Source organism: Sciurus vulgaris (assembly GCF_902686455.1).
Source record: "Sciurus vulgaris genome assembly, chromosome: 7".
Classification (NCBI taxonomy): domain Eukaryota; kingdom Metazoa; phylum Chordata; class Mammalia; order Rodentia; family Sciuridae; genus Sciurus; species Sciurus vulgaris.
Genome location: NC_136467.1, coordinates 82,843,991 through 82,863,164, shown reverse-complemented (window position 1 = coordinate 82,863,164; position 19,174 = coordinate 82,843,991).

The following is a 19,174-nucleotide window of genomic DNA, read 5'->3' as shown; positions in this document are numbered from 1 at the left end:
TAAATGTATATTCATAAAAGTTGTTTATGAGAAAGATGCAAGGTTTTATGAAGTGCTTTTTAACTCTCTCACCTTTGTCTAGACCTTGATTTAGCACCTTTTGTAATGTAATTATTAGTTTCTTTGCTGATCTTCCCTACAAGTCAATGCCTTCTTCAAAGGTTTGAGATGTATATCATTGTCTTCCTGAGGCTAGCACCATAATTGGTACATGCAAGGAATGCATTAAATATTTGCCAAATGAATATGTTCAAGAGTAATCTGAGGATATTAAGTATAATTACCAAAAAATTATTGGCACAGCTTTTTTTTATGTTATCTAGGTTCTGGCACAAGTTTGCTACTTCTCGACAAAGAAATGTCTTGTTTCCAAACTTAAACCTCTACCCCTAAATGTTTATATAAATTGTAGTTACAATTAGAAAAACTCTGATGTAAAATCTAAATCTGAAAGGATACATATTGCATAAATTTGTTGTAATTTTAATCACCAGTAAAGCTGTTCAAAGCTAAATCTTTGAAAAGTGGTTCATTTCAGGTGGTAGTGCAATTCTGTAGCCACGTCTAGGTACTCTAAAAAGCATAAATATGTATATAATGAAATTGTTCAGACCATGATTAAAGCAATTTATTAATTTGTATTAAATATTTTGTAGATCTGTGATAAAAGTATTAAATACTTAGCATGTCTGCCTAATTTATTTTTACTACTCTTGATGCCACCATTGTGTCTTTCCCCTTACTAGAGAACAGTTATATTCCACACCCACAATAAGGATTCTTATTAGATAAATGTGACACACTTTCTATAATTCCATGAATAGGAAATTCAAACCTTTTTTCCAGTTGTGCATGGTATGTTCATTAATTGTCCCTAAGGCTCCTGCCTAAAACAGGGTCCCAGTCCACTGAATAATGAACTGAATAGAATTGGCTATGTCATATTTTGAATGTAAAGGAGGGTAAGTAATTTCAGGTAACTATTTACTAAGTGAAAATGGGATGGTTACAAGTCAAAATAATCATTACACAGTGTTGCATTATGTGATAATAATACTGAGTATTACTATTGTGGTGATAATATTATTAAAACCCTGTTTACTATTTATTGAACATTTACTATTTACGAGGCCCTGGGTTAACTGCTTTTCAAGCACTCTCTTGGAATCCTCATGATATCCTCAGAACTGAGGCCCGGTGAGTGACATTGCCCCAGTATGCATAACCCATAGGTATCAAAGCCTCAGTCCACTGATCAGCTGATCCAAGCACCACGCTCCTTAATCACTTATCACACATAACAGGGAGACGTTCATTAAATACTGACACTTGTATGGGTCCTCTAAATGTACTATTAGTAACTCAGCAGCCAATCTGTGAAAATGTTCAAGTAGTTTCTGTTCACGACTGACTTGGACCCTCTCCCTCCAACCAAGTGAACACTTGATCATAGACAGCACGTACAAGTCACTGAGTGGGTGGAACGGGAAGGGTGGCATATTCCAACATGACCACCATTGTCCAGGCATTTCCATATTGGATCACTCTTTCTCCTGAACAAACCAAACATCTGCACGTCAGTCCCCTTGCAAATACCTGTCACGGAGGTGAGAAAAATCAAAGTGCAAACTTCACTCATACAAGAGCAAATCTAAGGGCTTGGGTAAGTGGGGCCAGTGGAACCCAGGCCATATGGAACCCACACACGTAGTGCCAGGAGTCTTATCTACACCTTTGACAGCAGTCCCATGTAACTTTGAATATAATTTTATTCAAGTTGATTGAAAGTGGTTGCTTTGTACACTTCAATCATTTCAGTTGGATCCATATCTTCATGAGAAAGAAATTTTACAATCTTTGCCAAAAAGACACTCCAGCATGTAAGAACCTTTGCTTTCTTTAATCTGATGTGAATCCTGATATAGTCTTCTACAGAAATTCTTATTTTTGCCTAAATAATTGAGAAGGTTGTCAGCTCCGTTACTCAAAAAACCTGTTATAACACTGGTCATTGAATTTCAGAAAGTATGTGTTTTCATTTTTACTCTCTGTGTGTACACTTTTTCTCTGTTGTCTTCAGTGTTACTTAACTTTTGCACTTTTTTATTAGTCAGAATAAGTTAATTCTTGTTAACAGTTCACCCCAACTTTTAGCAAATATCACAATAAAAGCTTATTTCTTGCTCTAATCAGTTTAGTTCAGGAAACCCAGTAGATACACCCCAATCTTTTTACTTTTTTGAGACAGGGTCTCACCAAGTTACCCAAACTGGCCTCAAACTAGTGATTCTCCTGCCTCAGTCTCCCAAATCACTGGGATTACAGGTGTGTGCCACTGTGCATAGCTAACTTGCCAATATTCTTAACATGTATCTCCGGAAGGGAAATAAAGTAGAGATTCATATAGAAGTCGTTCATGAATCAAGCTGTTTCATGAATCAAGGTCTGTTGCTTCCATTATACAAATGATCAGCCCTCGGTCACTGCAAGGGAGCTGGGAAACTTGTGGCCAATAAAAAGAGGGGGAAATGGATATTGGTGAATATTAGCAAGCTTTGCCACATAGGCCTTGAGTAGATGAGGATGTTCTGAGTGCAGGGCTCAGTATTACATAATTAAATAATTTAAAGTAAAAATTAAAGAAGGTGCTAGGTAAAATATTTTGCCATTTATAAAGAATAATCCCATGTCTAGTAAAAGATAGGTAGATGAATACTTGTAAAACAATAATCTTGCCCCCTGACCACTTAATTATCTTAGAGAAGTGAATAAACTGATGTGAATTTTAAATACATAAATGAAATATGTAATGAGACAAGCTACCTCAATTTCTCATTAGAAAAAAAAAATTCCTCCTTCCCTTGCCCCTGCCCAGTCTACAATACACTAATGGCATAAAAGATACTGATTCATTCAACAATGTCTAAATGAAACTAATTGCCTAAATGGAAAAAATAAGAAATGAAAGTGACTAATTCTAAATGTCCCTGATTATTCCAAGAAGCTATTGCCGTAAAAGCAGTCCAGTATTGCTATGACTTAATATATTTATAACAAGTTACCTCTTACAGGCAAGAATGCAACAATTTCAAAATATATTTTGTTTGTCAAAAAATCACCAACGCCCCTCCCCCCCACAAATAACTCAATCAATAAATGGGCAAAGGAACTGAACAGGCACTTCAAAGAAGAAATATGAATGCTCAACAAATACATGAAAAAAATGTTCAACATCTCTAGCAAATAGAGAAATGCAAGTTAAAATTATACTGAGAGTCCATCTCACTCCAGTCAGAATGGCTATTATCAAGAACACAGGTAAAAATAAATGTTGGTGAGGATGTGGGGAAAAGGTACACTCATAACATTACTGGTAGGACTACAAATTGGTGCAACCACTATCTATGGAAAGCAATATGGAGATTCCTCAGAAAACTTGGAAGGGAACTACGATTTGACCCACTTATCTCACTCTTTGGTCTATACTCAAAGGACTTAAAATCAGCACACTACAGTGATGCAGTCACATCAATATTTATAGCAGTTCAATTCACAAAAGCTAAGCTATGGAACCAACATAGGTAACTTTCAACAGATTAATGAATAAAGAAAATGTGGTATACATACACAATGGAATATTAGTCATAAAAAAGAATAACTATGACTTTTGCCAGTTAAGTGGATAGATCTAGAGACTATCGTGCTAAGTGAAATAAGCCAATTCTAAAAAACCAAAGGTTTAATGTTCTATCTGATATGCAGATGCTAACACACATCAAGGAAGGGAGGAGGGAAAGAACAGAAGTTCAGCAGATTAGACAAAGGGGAATGAAGGAATGGGAGGAGAATACAAATAGAAAAGACACTAGAATGAATCTGACATAACTTTCCTATGTTCACATATGAATACACCACTATTGAATCTCCACATCATGTATAACAATAAGAATGGGATCCTAATTAGAATAAGTTATACTCATATATGTATAATGTCAAAATATACTCTATTGTCATTTATATCTACAAAGAAAAAAATAAAAAAGAATACATTTTGTTCAGTTTTTTGTGTCCTAAAGATGATGACTACTTAATAATATGACTTATCAAGAGAATGAGAAGATGAGTCAGACTGGGAGGAAATATTTATAAAAGTTATGCCTGAGTAAGGCCTATTATCCAAAATTCATAAAGAACTCAAAATTCAACAAAAAGAAAAATGAACATCACAACTAAAAAACAGGCAAAAGACTCAAATAGACATGTGAGCAGAGAAGGGATTCAGGTGGCAAATAAGCAAAAGAAAAGATGCTTTCAACATATATTATCAGGAAAATACAAATTAAAACAAAAATGAAATAACACTATACACCTATTAGACTGGCAAAAACAAAAACACTGACAACAATAAATGCTGCTAAGAATGCAGAACAACAGGAACTCTCATTAACGGTGGAAATGCAAAATGGTATATTCACTATGGAAGTTGGTTTGGCAGTTTCTTACAAAACTAAATAATACTCTTACCAGCAGTGATATTTCTTGATACTTACACAAAGGAGTTGAAAACTTATATCCACACAAAAACATGAACACAGATGTTTCTTAATTCAACACAGCATCTTAATTCATGATGAACAACGCTTGGAAGCAAACAAAAAGTCTTTCAGTAGGTGAATGACTTGGTACATCTAAACAATGGAATATTATTCAGTGATAAAGAGGAATAAGCTATTGAGCCATCAATCATAAATGCATATTACTAAGAATCTAATCTGAAAAGACTATATACTGTATGATTCCAACTATATGATACTCTGGAAGAGGCGTAACTACGAAGACAGCAAAAAGATCAGAGTGGTCAGGGTTTGAGGGGTGGGGAAAATGAAGAGCAGAGCACAAAGGATTTTTAGAGCAGTTAAAACTATCCTGTAGGATACTATAATGGCAGATACATGTCATTATGAATGTGTCAAAATCCATGGCATGCGCATCACACCAAGAGTGAATCCTAATGCAAACCATGAGCTTGAAGTGATAATTGATTTGTTAAAATCAACGGAAGCTGAGTGTGAGGTACAATGAGTATACGAAACCCTCTGTATTTTCTGCTCATTTTTATGTGAAACTAAATTGCTTTAAAAATAGTTTTATAAAAATATAATTTTTTAAAAAATATGTTTTAAAAATATGAATTATAGTGAAATTTTGAAACATGATTTCTAATACAGTACCTCAGTGAAAGCATCAATAACGCAATGATTTTTAGCTTTGCTTAGATGATTGATATTTTTTGAGGCAGGCTTTCACTATGTTGCCCAGGTTGGCCTGAACTCCTGGGCTCAAGTTATCCTCCTGCCTCAGCTCCTGAGTAGGTGGGACTATAGGTGTGTGCCGCCATGTCCAGCAAATACATATTTTTAAGCATTTGTATTCAAATTGTAGGAGATTTGGAGATGTATACAGGGAAGGCGATGGTATTAGTAATGTTCCTTAAGCCAGGGATCCATGGCAGGCCCCTCTGGATTTAAAGTCATTAATTTCTATTATTGTCACAGTGCCTGACCAAGAGCCCTTAATCTGATTATCTCTCCTGCTAGTCTAACCAAAGATATTCCACTACTGTCTTTTATCAAGTGCAAATTAACTCCTAATATAAATCATAAGAGCTAGTATAGAAAGTTTTAAAAATTTGCTTTGCTATTGAAGTTCTTTGGATCTTAAGAAATTGTATTTTCTTCAGCTATTTTCTTTGCCTGAATTCAAATTTTAGTCTATTAATTCACAATCAACAACATCAGGAGAGCAGAGGTACAACTAATGTCCCAATTATTTCTTAATTGAAAATTTCCCCTTTGCAGAAAAGACTTTATTATTTGCATCTCTTTATGAATATTTTCCAAAGGGGCTCCAAATTCATAGCATACTGTAACTAGTTGGTGATGTCATAATATGATAGCTATGCTATATGAATAATGCATGGAATCCTTTACAAAGTATTTAATATGAACAATATATTATGTTTCCTTAAAAATGCTTCATACAATCAATTCACAAGAAAGGTTGTATGATTTTCTCACTATAGCAAACCTATCTTAGAAGTGTACTTTAAGCCATAAATAGAAAACAAGAAAAATTATGATATTGACATAAGTAATGAATAGTTTGTTTCTTGCTGGGTGAGGGGATGTAACCCCCAGGTTGTGGGTCACTAATGATTAAATACTAGGCCAGAGCAGTAATTTTATTTTTCATGACTGTGGAAAGAATATTAACTCAGCAAACTAATACTCTCCATTGCTGTCACATTTTACCAGATGTGAGGATGAATAAACTCTTAAGAAGCTTCCAAGAAAAATTCAAGCAATTCACATTTGCTATACAATTCTTTGAGTTAGACACTGTACGAAACTGTGAATGATGAAGGTAAATGCAAGAACAACAGCGAACTAAAGTTCTAGTGAATAACATACTGCATACCTCAAAATGGAAAAAAGCTAGAAACAAAGAGATTTCATAGGTTTTATATTATATCCAGGACATTGGAAAATAAAAAAAAATTAAAGAAAACAGGCAATCCAAAAGTCTAAAACAAACAAACAAACCTTAAGCAAGGAGAAAAATGTGTGATCATGATAAAGTACTTTGCTCTAAAGATCACAGAATTTGCACAGTCTAAATAACGTGCCTTTTTCTAATTTTTAAACTTTTAGAATAATCTTGATACAAAACATGGAAGGTATATTAATGGTATTAATTATAATAGCAGAATGGAATGTAAATATCATATTGACAGCATAAAATCATAGCATAGGAATTGGAAAGGGGAATAAAGAGTAAAGAAAATACAGAAGGATTTATATTTAAATATCCAGAGTATGAGATCAAAAGACACTTTCTACAGCTCATTTATTCCTAAGGAAGGTGGGTGAGCATAACTGATCTGAATCCTCATCTATGATGATGATAGGAATTCACATAATGTCTTGAGCTGGCTAATCAAGGAATAACATGGAACACATTTTTCATTTAGACATATAAATAACAGACTACCAGGGAATTAAATACATTTGGAATATAAATAAGAGACAACCATAAGAAGTACAAGTGGAAACAGAAAACAGATTGCTTCTGGGAAACAGCTGAGGATGGAGGGGAATGGAGTGACAGACTGTTGGTGTCCATGACAGGATTCTGCGACCCTTTCCACTTAAGTGTGTACATCTGTATCCTGGAAGTTTTTAAAGTATTGAATCCTATCTGTCTATTCCTGGTGACAGAGAGGTCAAGTCTTATGAAATTTTTCTAAACCATCAGCTATAGTACCACCTGGATGACACCTAAGAAACTGCACAACACGGTGAGTTTTGAGTTTAGAGAATATTCTAAACTGTCTATACTAGAGATCACACTACAAACCAGAGAGTAAGAGGAACCTTTAAAAAACAAAGAAAAGGGTCCGGCTCTTAAGAGTCAAATCAGGCTCCCTTTCTGCCTCCACCGCCATCATGACGCCCCGTGAAAAAGCTTGTGGCGAAGGGGACAAAAAAAAAAAAAAAAAAAAAAAGCATCAGGTTCTGAAGTTCGCCTTGACTGCACCCACCCTGTAGAAGATGGAATCGCGGATGCGGCCAATTTCGAGCCGTTTCTCCAAGAGAGAATCAAGTGAACGGAAAAGCTGGGAATCTTGGTGGAGGGGTTGTAACCATTGAAAGGAGCAAAAACAAGATCACTGTCACATCTGAGGAGCCTTTTTCCAAGCGGTATTTGAAATATCTCACCAAAGAGTATTTGAAGAAGAATCATCTACGTAACTGGTTGCGCTGTAGTCGCTAACAGCAGAGAGTTATGAATTACGTTACTTCCAGATTAACCAGGATGAAGAGGAGGAGAAAGATGAGGATTAAAACTCTTTTATCTGGAATATTTTGTATGAGTTCTTGAATAAAATTTTGGAACCAAAAAAAAAAAAAAAAAAAAAAAGTCAAATCAGTCTCTGATTTCAATGCTGTGATGGATGACTCCATCACCGCTGACAATGTCCCATCTGAAGGTAATTTCCACTACTTCTCTGTTTGCTGCCCCAGAGCTGCTTAGCCTGAGAACTGGCACATCCTCAAAGCCAGGGGCCCAGCGTAGCTAATGAAAGAAGTCTGTACATCGATGCCCAGGCTCTCATCCTCCAGATACAAGATTCTAAAAGGATTTCTTTATGTTCCCGCCAAGAATCCCATTAGATTTGTATTTCAGTAGTTCATGTTGGTAACCAGCCTAAAATATCCCCCTCCATTAGCTTTCTCTCTTTCCCTATTTATTTTCTTCACACTTTCACTCCAGATCGCTAGAATTAACTGTCAAACTATCTGCATCCAAGACCTTGTCTTAGGCTCTTAAAGACAACCCAAAATAAGATGCAAGAGTTCTAGGAACCAGGCTTAATGTTAAGACACATGGGTGCCCAAGTTAGGCCAATTATTTGACACTTTGCCAATGACTGAGAAACATTTCTTCAGCATTTTAGAAAAATTCTGGGGCACAGAGAGGGGAAAATTTGTAACAAAAATAAGAATATCTGTTTTAGAATATTAGAGGCATGTGATATTTCATTGTGATTACATTCTCAGAATGGCATATTTTATACTCTACTGTACTTCATTTAAGTGCCTGTGAGGTTTTTATATGCCTGTGCAATGTTCAGCATTCAGTGCATAATGTTTTCAAGCAGAGATGGTTTAACAGAGGAAATTCTGTGCTTACATAATGCTGTTAGGTTGGAAGACGAGAAATCAAGGACTGCCACTCTATGTTGCAATCCATTGTACCGCTATTTTGACTGAAGCCAGAGATCAGGAAACTGTTGCTACCATTACTATCACCGCCAATGATAAACTAGCTATTTCATATTAATGAAGATGATGGTAAATGATAGGCATGGGATCAGCTGCTATCAGTGTTAAGTCTGAGCTGTTTTGGCTGTCTTTTCCCTCTAAAAAACTCACTCAAGTACATTTCACTGGTAAGAGACACAGAAATACTGAAGATCCAGGATTCCATCCTCAAGGAAGCCAGGAATTGTGATTTTCAGCACACTAACTCTTATGAATAGATCATATGAAGGAAGGTATAAGCAGTGGGAATGGATGCCAGGTGCAATAGACAATATTGGGCACAGTCTGATGAGCAGCTACCCAGTACCCATGATCTGCTACCCATGTTTAACTGCCAAACAACAACAAAAAAACAAATTCAATATACTCCATCCAAACTCACATAATACAACTGACTCCCACATAAACAAAAACAAGCTTTACTCTGTTCTACAAAGAAAGTTGTCTGTAGAGGTTCAAAGTCTGTTCATTGGATCATTTAGTGGTACTCATTTCACTTCTATTTGTTGTAATCCTACCTTGATATCCTTTATACTAAAGACTAAATTACAGATTTTACCATCATTAATATGCCTTTTATCAAATAAGAGAGAGGTGACAGTTTGTGGCTGACATATATAAATATGAATGTAAAACAGGAGAAATATGCAAAACTATCCCAGACCCCTACTTATTCTATCCTGAGTATCACACGCGGAGACAACTAAATTCCACAGGTGTGAGCCCACTGCCTTTTTTCTTCAATTATAATATTTTGGATATGAAGCAATGTTCTGTGGCATACTATCATCAACGAAAGCATTCCATGAGTTCACAAATGGATATTGTTGCCAGAAAGTCCGTTCCAGAATGAGTGTTCTTCTAGTAAGAATGAACAGATGCACTCTCCCGTGACGGAAGCCACTGAGTGGCTGTTATTCCAAGTGTGGTCTTATATCACAAGGTCAGCACTGGACTCTGCTGTGGGCAGGTTGGGCAGAGGTGCTAGTCAGATCAACCTTGCTAAGAAATCCATTCTGTTTGAGCCCATGTATAGCTTCCCTCCTTGCATGTATTGTTTTTCTGTGTCTGCTGTAACAAATCACCACACGATTGGTGACTTAAAACAACAGAAATTGGTTCTCTCACAGTCCTGGAGTCCAGAGGTTTGAAATGGAGGTGTTGGCCTGGATGCTTTCTGGAGGCTCTAGCAGAGCACCCCTTCACCTCGTCTCCCAGTTTGTGATGACCACCAACATTCCTGAGCTGCACAACTGCAGTCGCTGCCCGTCTTTCACCACCTCCTCCTCTCTGCATGTGTAGCATCTTGTTCTTAAAAAAAAACACTTAGAATGGCATGTAGGGCTGGCCCAGATAATCCAGAGTTGTCACACTTCTGGACCTTGCACTTAATCACATCTACAAGACCCTCTTCTCAAAAAGGTTGATCTCACAGGTTTTAGCGATGAGGCCCTGATCTCTTTGGGGCCACCATTCAGTTCGCTGCATTCTACCTTGCCTGGTTTATTTATTTATTATTTATTTATTTTAATGAACCATTAATCAATCATGGTGCATCCAGGGAAAGAGTCTGACAAGTTTCCATGCAATGGATCATCTTGATCCTCTGTTTATTAAAAGCCTCTTCCTATAGGGGTGTCTTTGGTAGGAATTTATTTGGAACATAAAAAATGTCACACTCAGAACTTTTCAGAACTCTGTCACCATTCTTTAATATTATTTCAAGTCCTTGATCATTTGGCCAAATCATTACCAAATTCATAACTTTTGTCAGTTTCCCTTATGAGAAAAGTCAACAATCAGATGTATTGCCTAAATTCTTCTCATGGGGATTATTTTCCTTCCATACATCTTTTGGGGTCACTCTTAAGTGAATCTGTAATGCTGCCCCAGTAACTTCTAGCTAGAGTCTGCACATTATATGGAAAAAATTATAAATCAAGTTGTTTCCCTTTTCAATTTCTCATGAGGGGCCCAGCATAAAGTAGAAGTTGTGCAAGATGGTTTAAATGAGAAGCTTTAATGGAGGGACAGCACACAGAAGTGTAGACAGTGATAAATCAAACAAAGGATAGTGAGGTGCCAGTAGGCTATTATCATCCTTAGGGTCAAGGAACAAGAACAGAAAACTCATCTTGAGCTCAATGACAATTAGAACCATGAAGTGGCTTCCCAGCTAGGGCTGTGGCTGAGGGAGGGAAGGAACTAGGTTTAGAGATCCAATACCAAAGCAGGGAAGGAGCATGGAAACATACTAACCACTCTGGAAGCTTTTGAACTCCTGTTGGTGCCTCTTAATGATTAGACCAACTGGAAGTCAGCTAAAGGCAGCTGATTTAGTCTAGCTATAACTAAATATTACTAGTTGGGTATTTTTAAAGAAAAGAGGTTCATGGTTCTGGAAGTCCAAGAACATGGGACCAGCATCTACTTGGTATCAGGTGAGGGGTTTTCTGCTGGGTCAAGATATGGCAGAGGGCATCACACGGTGAGACACAGCAAGACAGGTGGAGAGCTCCTTTGTATAATAAAGACACTCTTGAGATAACCCACTAATCCATGAATAGATGAATTCACTCATTAGGGAGGAACCCACTCTGTCCCCCTGATACAATCACCTCTTAAGGTCCCACCTGCAAACACAATTAATATGTGACTTTGGGAATTAAGTTTCTAACACATGAATTGTGGGGACACATTCAAACTACAGAAGGAGCCAAGATGATGTCACCCATATGGCTCAGCATTTCAGAACACAAAACAAGGTGAAATAGGTCAGAAGTGTGCAAACACAGTCACCAACATACAACATTCATGAAGTCAAATGTGTGAGCTGAGAGAGAAGTGTCAATGCACCAAGGGCAGGTGTGACGGTCACCCGAGAGCTGCTCCTGCCACTTATGTGTCCTCATAACTCCACCTGATGAGGGATCATGGCTGTGGATGCCCTAGTTTATCACACTGGGTCAGATAGCACCCAGTCCATGAAGAGCAGCTCAGCTTACAAAATTGTTTTTTATTCTGAGGTCAGACATACAATCTCTGGTGTGGCCACAGGCAATCTGGCCACAGGATCTGTTTCTTAATAGCTATTCGGGGACAGTGTCATGACTTTTCTCTAAAACCTTAAAGGATTTCACTGTACTTCTAAATAAAGGGTTGTCAGATGCTGTCTACAGAACTGCTTTGTGCCAGACACTTCAAGAACTATTTCGTCTGATGAATCTTAAATCTCCAGTAGCAGAGTAGCCTGCGCAGTGATTCATAGTTACAAATAATTATTTCACTCTGAACCTAATTCCGAACCAGTAGTCAGATGGGTTCCTTGATGAATGAACCAAAGCAACACCCTCAAATGTGCATTTGTCGTCTCAAAGGTCAACAAGGTGGTAGCAAACATTGAGTCTGTTTAATAAGGCTAGGTGGTAAACTCTTAATTTTCTTTCACTAAGAAGGAAATATGTCAATCTGCTATAGACCATTGGACTGCCATAAATTTTACTGATGTCATGGCCCTTAAATTATACCATTTATTTTCCTTAACACCTCTCATACCTATGTTCCTTTACTAGGGATCCATGATACTTGCTACTCCTACTCCCATCAAATCATCACGTTATCCATCTAGAGGATCAAAGTAATGTTTTAGGGTATTAAGACAAATAAGAATCCCATAGACTAGATTCTTAGGGAAAACTGTGTGACTGATGTTATTCTGAGGTTAGATGGCAAAGATAATAGAGATCACACTGAGAAGTGAAAACAAATGACATCTCTTAAAAGGAGAAAAAGACATTTAATGAATTTTAGCTAAATATCAGCTTCCAAAATCTTATTTGCTTCAATTAGCTGCCTACATCTGGAACAGCTGTCTAACTTGGAGTTACATGATTAAGTTAATAATGATAATAAAGCTCATTCTCCAAGACTCTCTACCTCTGTTCAGGTCAAATGGGGCAGTAAATGGAGGTATAACAAAATATCATCATCCCTGAATCTTTCAGACCTTGGAAGGTGGCATTCACTCAGAAATGTGACACTACTTTTGGTTATTGTTTCAATGGGAAGGAGACATTTTAGGAGCTTTAACTTTGTCATTGATACCATCATAGCCCTCATTTCATGAGACAGGAAGGCAATGTCAATCAAAGGGTGTCTGATTTACCTATAATTACAGGAACTGGGGAAGGTATGTTTGGGGACTCACTGTGCCATTGTGAGATGGACTTAGGTCAAAACTGTATTATCACCTGGTCGCTGTAAGTCCCCATTTTACCTGATGATAAAAGTAGTAATTCTGATGCCCAATACTCAGTGTCTTAATAACGCCCACCACACTCTGGTTCTCTTCTCTTTTGGTGAAAGGAAGATTTATATTTATATTCCTTGTAACATCATTGCAGGGAATTTCTTTTAGGGAAATTTTCTTAAGGGAACCTGATGTTTCTCACTTAACCAGTTCTGGGTCTGTATACTGAATCTGGTATGGGAATTTGTCAGGGGCTATGTCTTCCCATTGTGGTAATTAAAGTCAAGCCTGTGTTCACCAGATTCAGAGTCACTTATCAAGAACTTCATTAGGTTGTCCATCTATTTCAGACGTAGATATAATCATAATAATGATGCCATCTGCCATACATATCCACAGGCTAAGTCATTCTAATAATCACTCTGGCTCTGCTGTGTATGACTAAAGTCATGGCCACATTGTCTCTGACAGTCAAGTACTACAATTTGTCTTCTCCAATCAGAGAGGCTATCATTCCCACTGAAGTTAGGTACCATTTCAGAGACAACCTCCTTGCTTCCTCATAAGTCCCAGCCTTCGGGAAATAGTCACTACGGAACTTTTCTCCTTTTTTTGGCAGAGGAGAGGGTACCAGGGATTGAACTCAGGGGCACACAATCACTGAGCCACATCCCCAGCCCTATTTTGTACTTAGAGACAGGGTCTCACTGAGTTGCTTATCACCTCACTGTGGCTAAGGCTGACTTTGAACTCATGATCCTCCTGTCTCAGTCTCCCAAACTGCTAGGATTACAGTCGTGCACCACCGCACCTAGCCAGAACTTTTCGTAGATGCTGATCCTTACCAATGTATTTCACAAACATAGGGAAGGAATGGTCAAGTGGATAGTACAGAATAAATCTCCAGCATTACTAGTTCCATAAATTTTTTTAATTAAATTTTTTTTTGTGTTCTAATTAGTTGTACCTTTGATTCCTTCCACAATTCCAATTTTGAATTTCTACATACATCTCATTTTAATGTAGGCTACCCTTGAGAGTCCAGGTTTTAATTAAATAACTGACAAACCATTAAAACTATTCCTCACTGTTGAGCTCTGAACCCGAATTAAGAATTTCCAGTAATGCACCAATATCAATAATTTCAGTGCACTCCAAAGATGTGTTTCTTCCTGCTTTGTTTAGCATCCTGAGAATCTATTCCTATACATTCATGCAGATGAAAATTAGTCAAATCCTATCATTCTAAACTATCTCTTCCAGGACAGATTTATGTTATCTGTCCATCCCTGGGGCAGGCTGTGAGATAATTCTCCTTATAGAAGTAACTGCAGTGGCATGTACCTGTAGTCCCACCTGCTCAGGTGGCTAAGGTAGGACAAACATTTGAGCCCAGGAGCTGGAGTCTAGTCTGGGTATCATAATGAAAACTGGTTCCCAAAATAAACACTGACCTTTCAGTCAATGCCACCCACCACATTCACAGCAAATGTCTGAGGCTGTAAACTTGTTTCAGTTTTGAAAGTTTTGACCCACAGGTCAAGCTTTATTTAGATCTTGTTTTAAGATATTCTAGGTCTTCGGCTATGAGATACATGGGGTCTCAAAGGATAGTCATAGAAGCTCCCTTCTCTTAGGGAAGAAGGTCTCATAGGTCAGTCACAGAAGGACACAAACATGTCCTTGATGTGAGTCAAGAATTTAAAACATAAGCTAATTTTCTTTCTGTAAGCTCTGCAGTGCAATCAGAAGCAGCCACATTCCTCATTTGCATCATAATAGTACCACTTGTCTGCCAAAGGCTTGCCTTTCATAGCCATTCCACTCTAGGTGACTACAGGTGATAATTTAGTTATTTGCTGCACAGAAAACAGAATTCCTTTTTCCACTGAAAGTGAAGTTGTCACTGTCCATAAACTCAATTAAGTCAGATGGCCAATCCCATATTATTTTAGGGATCTGTTTTTTCATCAAATTTTGGTGCTGAATGCTGCATTAAATAAGGGTTAAGGAATGGAATAGTTTGCCACTCAAGGTATTTCAAGAAGTAAAATTTCTAATTCTCAAAATTAGATGCTTATAAAATTATTGGTATCTTGGAAAAAAGAAGTCAAGAAGCTACACTTAGTCTTAAACTTCAAATGCCCACATCTGGCATGACTGCTATCACAGTTACCACTGAATGCAGTCACAAAATTGGTAAAAAGATGGAACATGCAGTCCAGCTTGCCAACATTTTTACCTGTAGGAACACACTTATCAATTGCACTACTATAGGAAAATGACAGGCACCTCTTCTACCTTCTTAAAATTTGTATTATGATTATCTCACATTGACAAAAACTAGATAGGCAAGAGACTCACAAGCATGCAAGGAAATCTGAGAAATGTAATTTTTAGTTCTTCAGGCTCTAACACTGAAGAAGAGAAGAGGGAGAACAGACTAGAAGAATGAAATTAACTCATCACACCTATAAACGTCTAGCCCACTAACTCAAAGGTGGTGCTGGATAAACATTCAGGGTAGATCCTACTTAAAATCTCAACTATAACCATATATTAAAAATGTGTTCCCCAAATTCATCTGACTGCTCCTTTGCCTCACAAGTTCATACACTTCTTTTCTTTATGGAGGAAAGATCAGATACCACTTTTATAAAGGCTGACCATAATAATTCAAACAAAATGAAAATGCTTGAACGTTATTGACTAAATATAACTTTGAAGAGCAGTTATTTGTTCTTTTGTTACCATGTAATGTCTGTATTAAACTTTTATGACAAGAATTGAAATTGGAATACATTTGAAATTCAACTGTATATAAACAGCTGGCACTCTATCATATTCTTATAAAAATGTAAGTGTTGCATATGATCCCCAGGTTAAGGAGATTAGAACATAAGCTGCGCTCAAAAGTGAGGCAAGATAGTTGCTAACATAATGTTACCTACTGTTCAAGACTCATAATCTACCCACTCATTCATTGCCACACAGCTTGGTAATCATTATTCTTGAAAGACTGGTTCTTAAGATATCCTCCTCACAGGGAGGAGAAACTCAATTTAAATATGATGGATGACAAAGAAGGAATTTCAATTGGATATTTTCCTTTTCCCCCAAATTAAAAAAAAAAATTTTTTTTGAACTCAGAAAAAAAGCATCCCAACTGGCTTTGTTAACACTGTCTCAAAAACAAACAAATAAAAAACAAAACAAAACAGAAAAACAAATTCAAGGATACTGAGACTGACAAAGTACCAGAAATATGCTTAAGGACTGATGATATACTTATTATTTATGAGTCATAGCATTGTATTTAAATTGGGAAATAATAGTGTTGAGATCCTATCTTTTTAGAAATGGTTATATTATCTAAACCTTTCAGGATTTTTAAAATTTAGGATGCCTTTTAATTTGAACACATTCTCTTTGTAGATGTTTACGTATACTGGGACCTTCTGAGAGCTACACTGTATAGTTTACATTTAGTCTCAAAGGAGATACTGGTTTAAGAACACATTCCTGGGGAAAACCTTGCATCTGAGAACAGAGGGAAAAAAAATCAGTAACTCCGAATTGAGTTTCTATTTAAGATCAAATGGGTCTTCAAGGACCAAAGGTATGAAGGAAAATTTGTCCATGTGTGAATGTGTTACCATGCCTTTACATGGTAAAATGAAAAAGACAATGAACAAACCCTCTAAGTTGTATTTTTTAAACAGAAAATAATTTCTCAAAGGACACAATAAAATCTGTATCTGGCAGTTGGAAAGAACACCAAGGGTAACCTGATCATGCCTTGCCCACCTAAAAATTCTGTTACTTAATCATTTAAAGTCAGCTATGGACCACCTTCTTTAGTTGCAAGGTCTTTTGGTGATATATTGGAGATGAATGATCATCATGTGGAAGTTGTTCTATATATTAATTACTTTTAAGTCTGTGAATCTCCTTCAGGATTCAAAGCATCCTATCAAATACAAATTTTTTAAAAAATGAATGCCTTTCAATTCTCACAGCTGTGTCTTCCCTCTACAACTGATATTCAGAAAGTCACCTTCTAACATTTATATGATTCATAATGTTATGAAACGAGGAATCTGTTTCTTCTATTCTTCCTTTTCATGATTCTTGTCATTCAGAAGTCATCTACCTAGAATACCAAAGACGAAGCATGAATACTAAATAATTGCTTTCCAAGTTCACTTGCCAAAATTACTTACATACTGAGTAGCAGGTGACGGATGTCCTTCAGAGGGTCTATGGTTACTGCTCAGGTGTACACAGCTCAGCCTCATGGTGCCTCTCAACTCTGGACTCCATTTACCATCCAGTAGGATGCTTAAATCTAAATCACCATGTCTAAGCTGAGCATGCCAGCTTATATCTGGATATCTGATGTCATCTTTTCCTCAATATGCATGGTGTAGTGAATACAGCTGGCTGGGATTATGGCTATAACAAGGAAAGAGTTGAGAGAGTGTGAACAACTCAGTGTGGTGTCACATCCAAATGAGGGTGAGATTCAAAAATTCTGCCCCAGTTGTGCCTAAATTTTTGAATTAACAGATAACACAGAGAAAAATCACTTCCACCTCCAAGAACTCTTTCTCATATACAAGGTAACTGAGTTGCATATATGAAACAAATCTGTGTATTAAGATATTCCTAATAAGCTAAAAACTACCAGATTTCACATTCTAATGTGAGCATTATAATGCATACTAAAATATCTGAATGTCTAGAGTGTAGAACAAAGGAGAAAGAATGAATAAATGAATGTTAAAATTGAAACCAATCATCAGTCAGTATCTATCAGCAAAACAGTCAAGAGTAACAGAGATGAGAAAGAAGAGCTATAGTCATTGATGATACTAGGAAACTTGCTGTTCCAGATTGCAGGTATTTCTAGTCTAAATGTACATATGCAAATATTTAATAAATTCCTGCTTTCTATTTAAAAAAATGTTTAGTTAGTGCAAAGGGGATGCAATCTTTGTTCACCGAATCTTACATATAAGTCTTAGACACAAGTCTTAGAGATATTATGAAAGGTACTGGAAAAGGCTGAACTTACCACATTTTAATATCAACTTTGATAAAGAAACTTAAGCATCAGGTCTGAATGATGTAAATATAAGAGCTCCCCATTTATGTAAGAATAATTGAGAAGTAAATAACTGTTTATGTCTGAATTAAAAAACCACTGATATTAAGCAAAAATATGCTGCCATAAAAATAAAATTTTTTACTAGAAACTATAGACAATCAAGTCCTAGTTTCATTTGTTTTCTACATAAAAAAATTAGCAGCATAAAAGAAATAAGAACATTAACCAATATTAATCAACATTAATCATAAAAACAAACATCTAACAGACAATGTAATTATAATAAACTAACAAAAAAATCATTTTTCCCATAGCAGTAGTATATTTATTGTGCTGAAATCAGGAGGCAGGGAATGAATAGCTCTGGGTAACCAGTACAGAATGTTCACAAGATTTACACATCTCCAGTCATTACACACTGAGGAGCAAAAACAAAGGTGTTGAATCCTCACAGACCAAACTATATGTGCTGCATATTTTCTGTAATTCTCATAACTGCATGCCTTTGGGGGAAAGTATATAATTTTAATGCACAATAAATATTTTATAGTTTACAAAATATTCTGAAATAGTTTGTACAAACAGCATACATCCTACACATGCAGTTTTGACAGGTTGAAATACTTAGAAATATTCATGCTATGTCTGTCACATTTTCTTTCCAAAATGATCCCTTTGCGATATCCTCTAACCATTTAACCTATGTAATGAAACATGGTACAAGTTTGCTTTCCCACTTTATTTCTACTTTTTCATTTCTACTACATGAAATACTTCATTTGTAAATAGCAAATTTAACTTGACATCTCTGACAACTCTTACTGTTATTCATTTTGTGTTTTAACAATTAACACCTTATAACATCATGCCCTGAATTTAACCATCTTTAGCACCAAGGAGTCAAGGATATTGCACCAAAATGGGTTTACA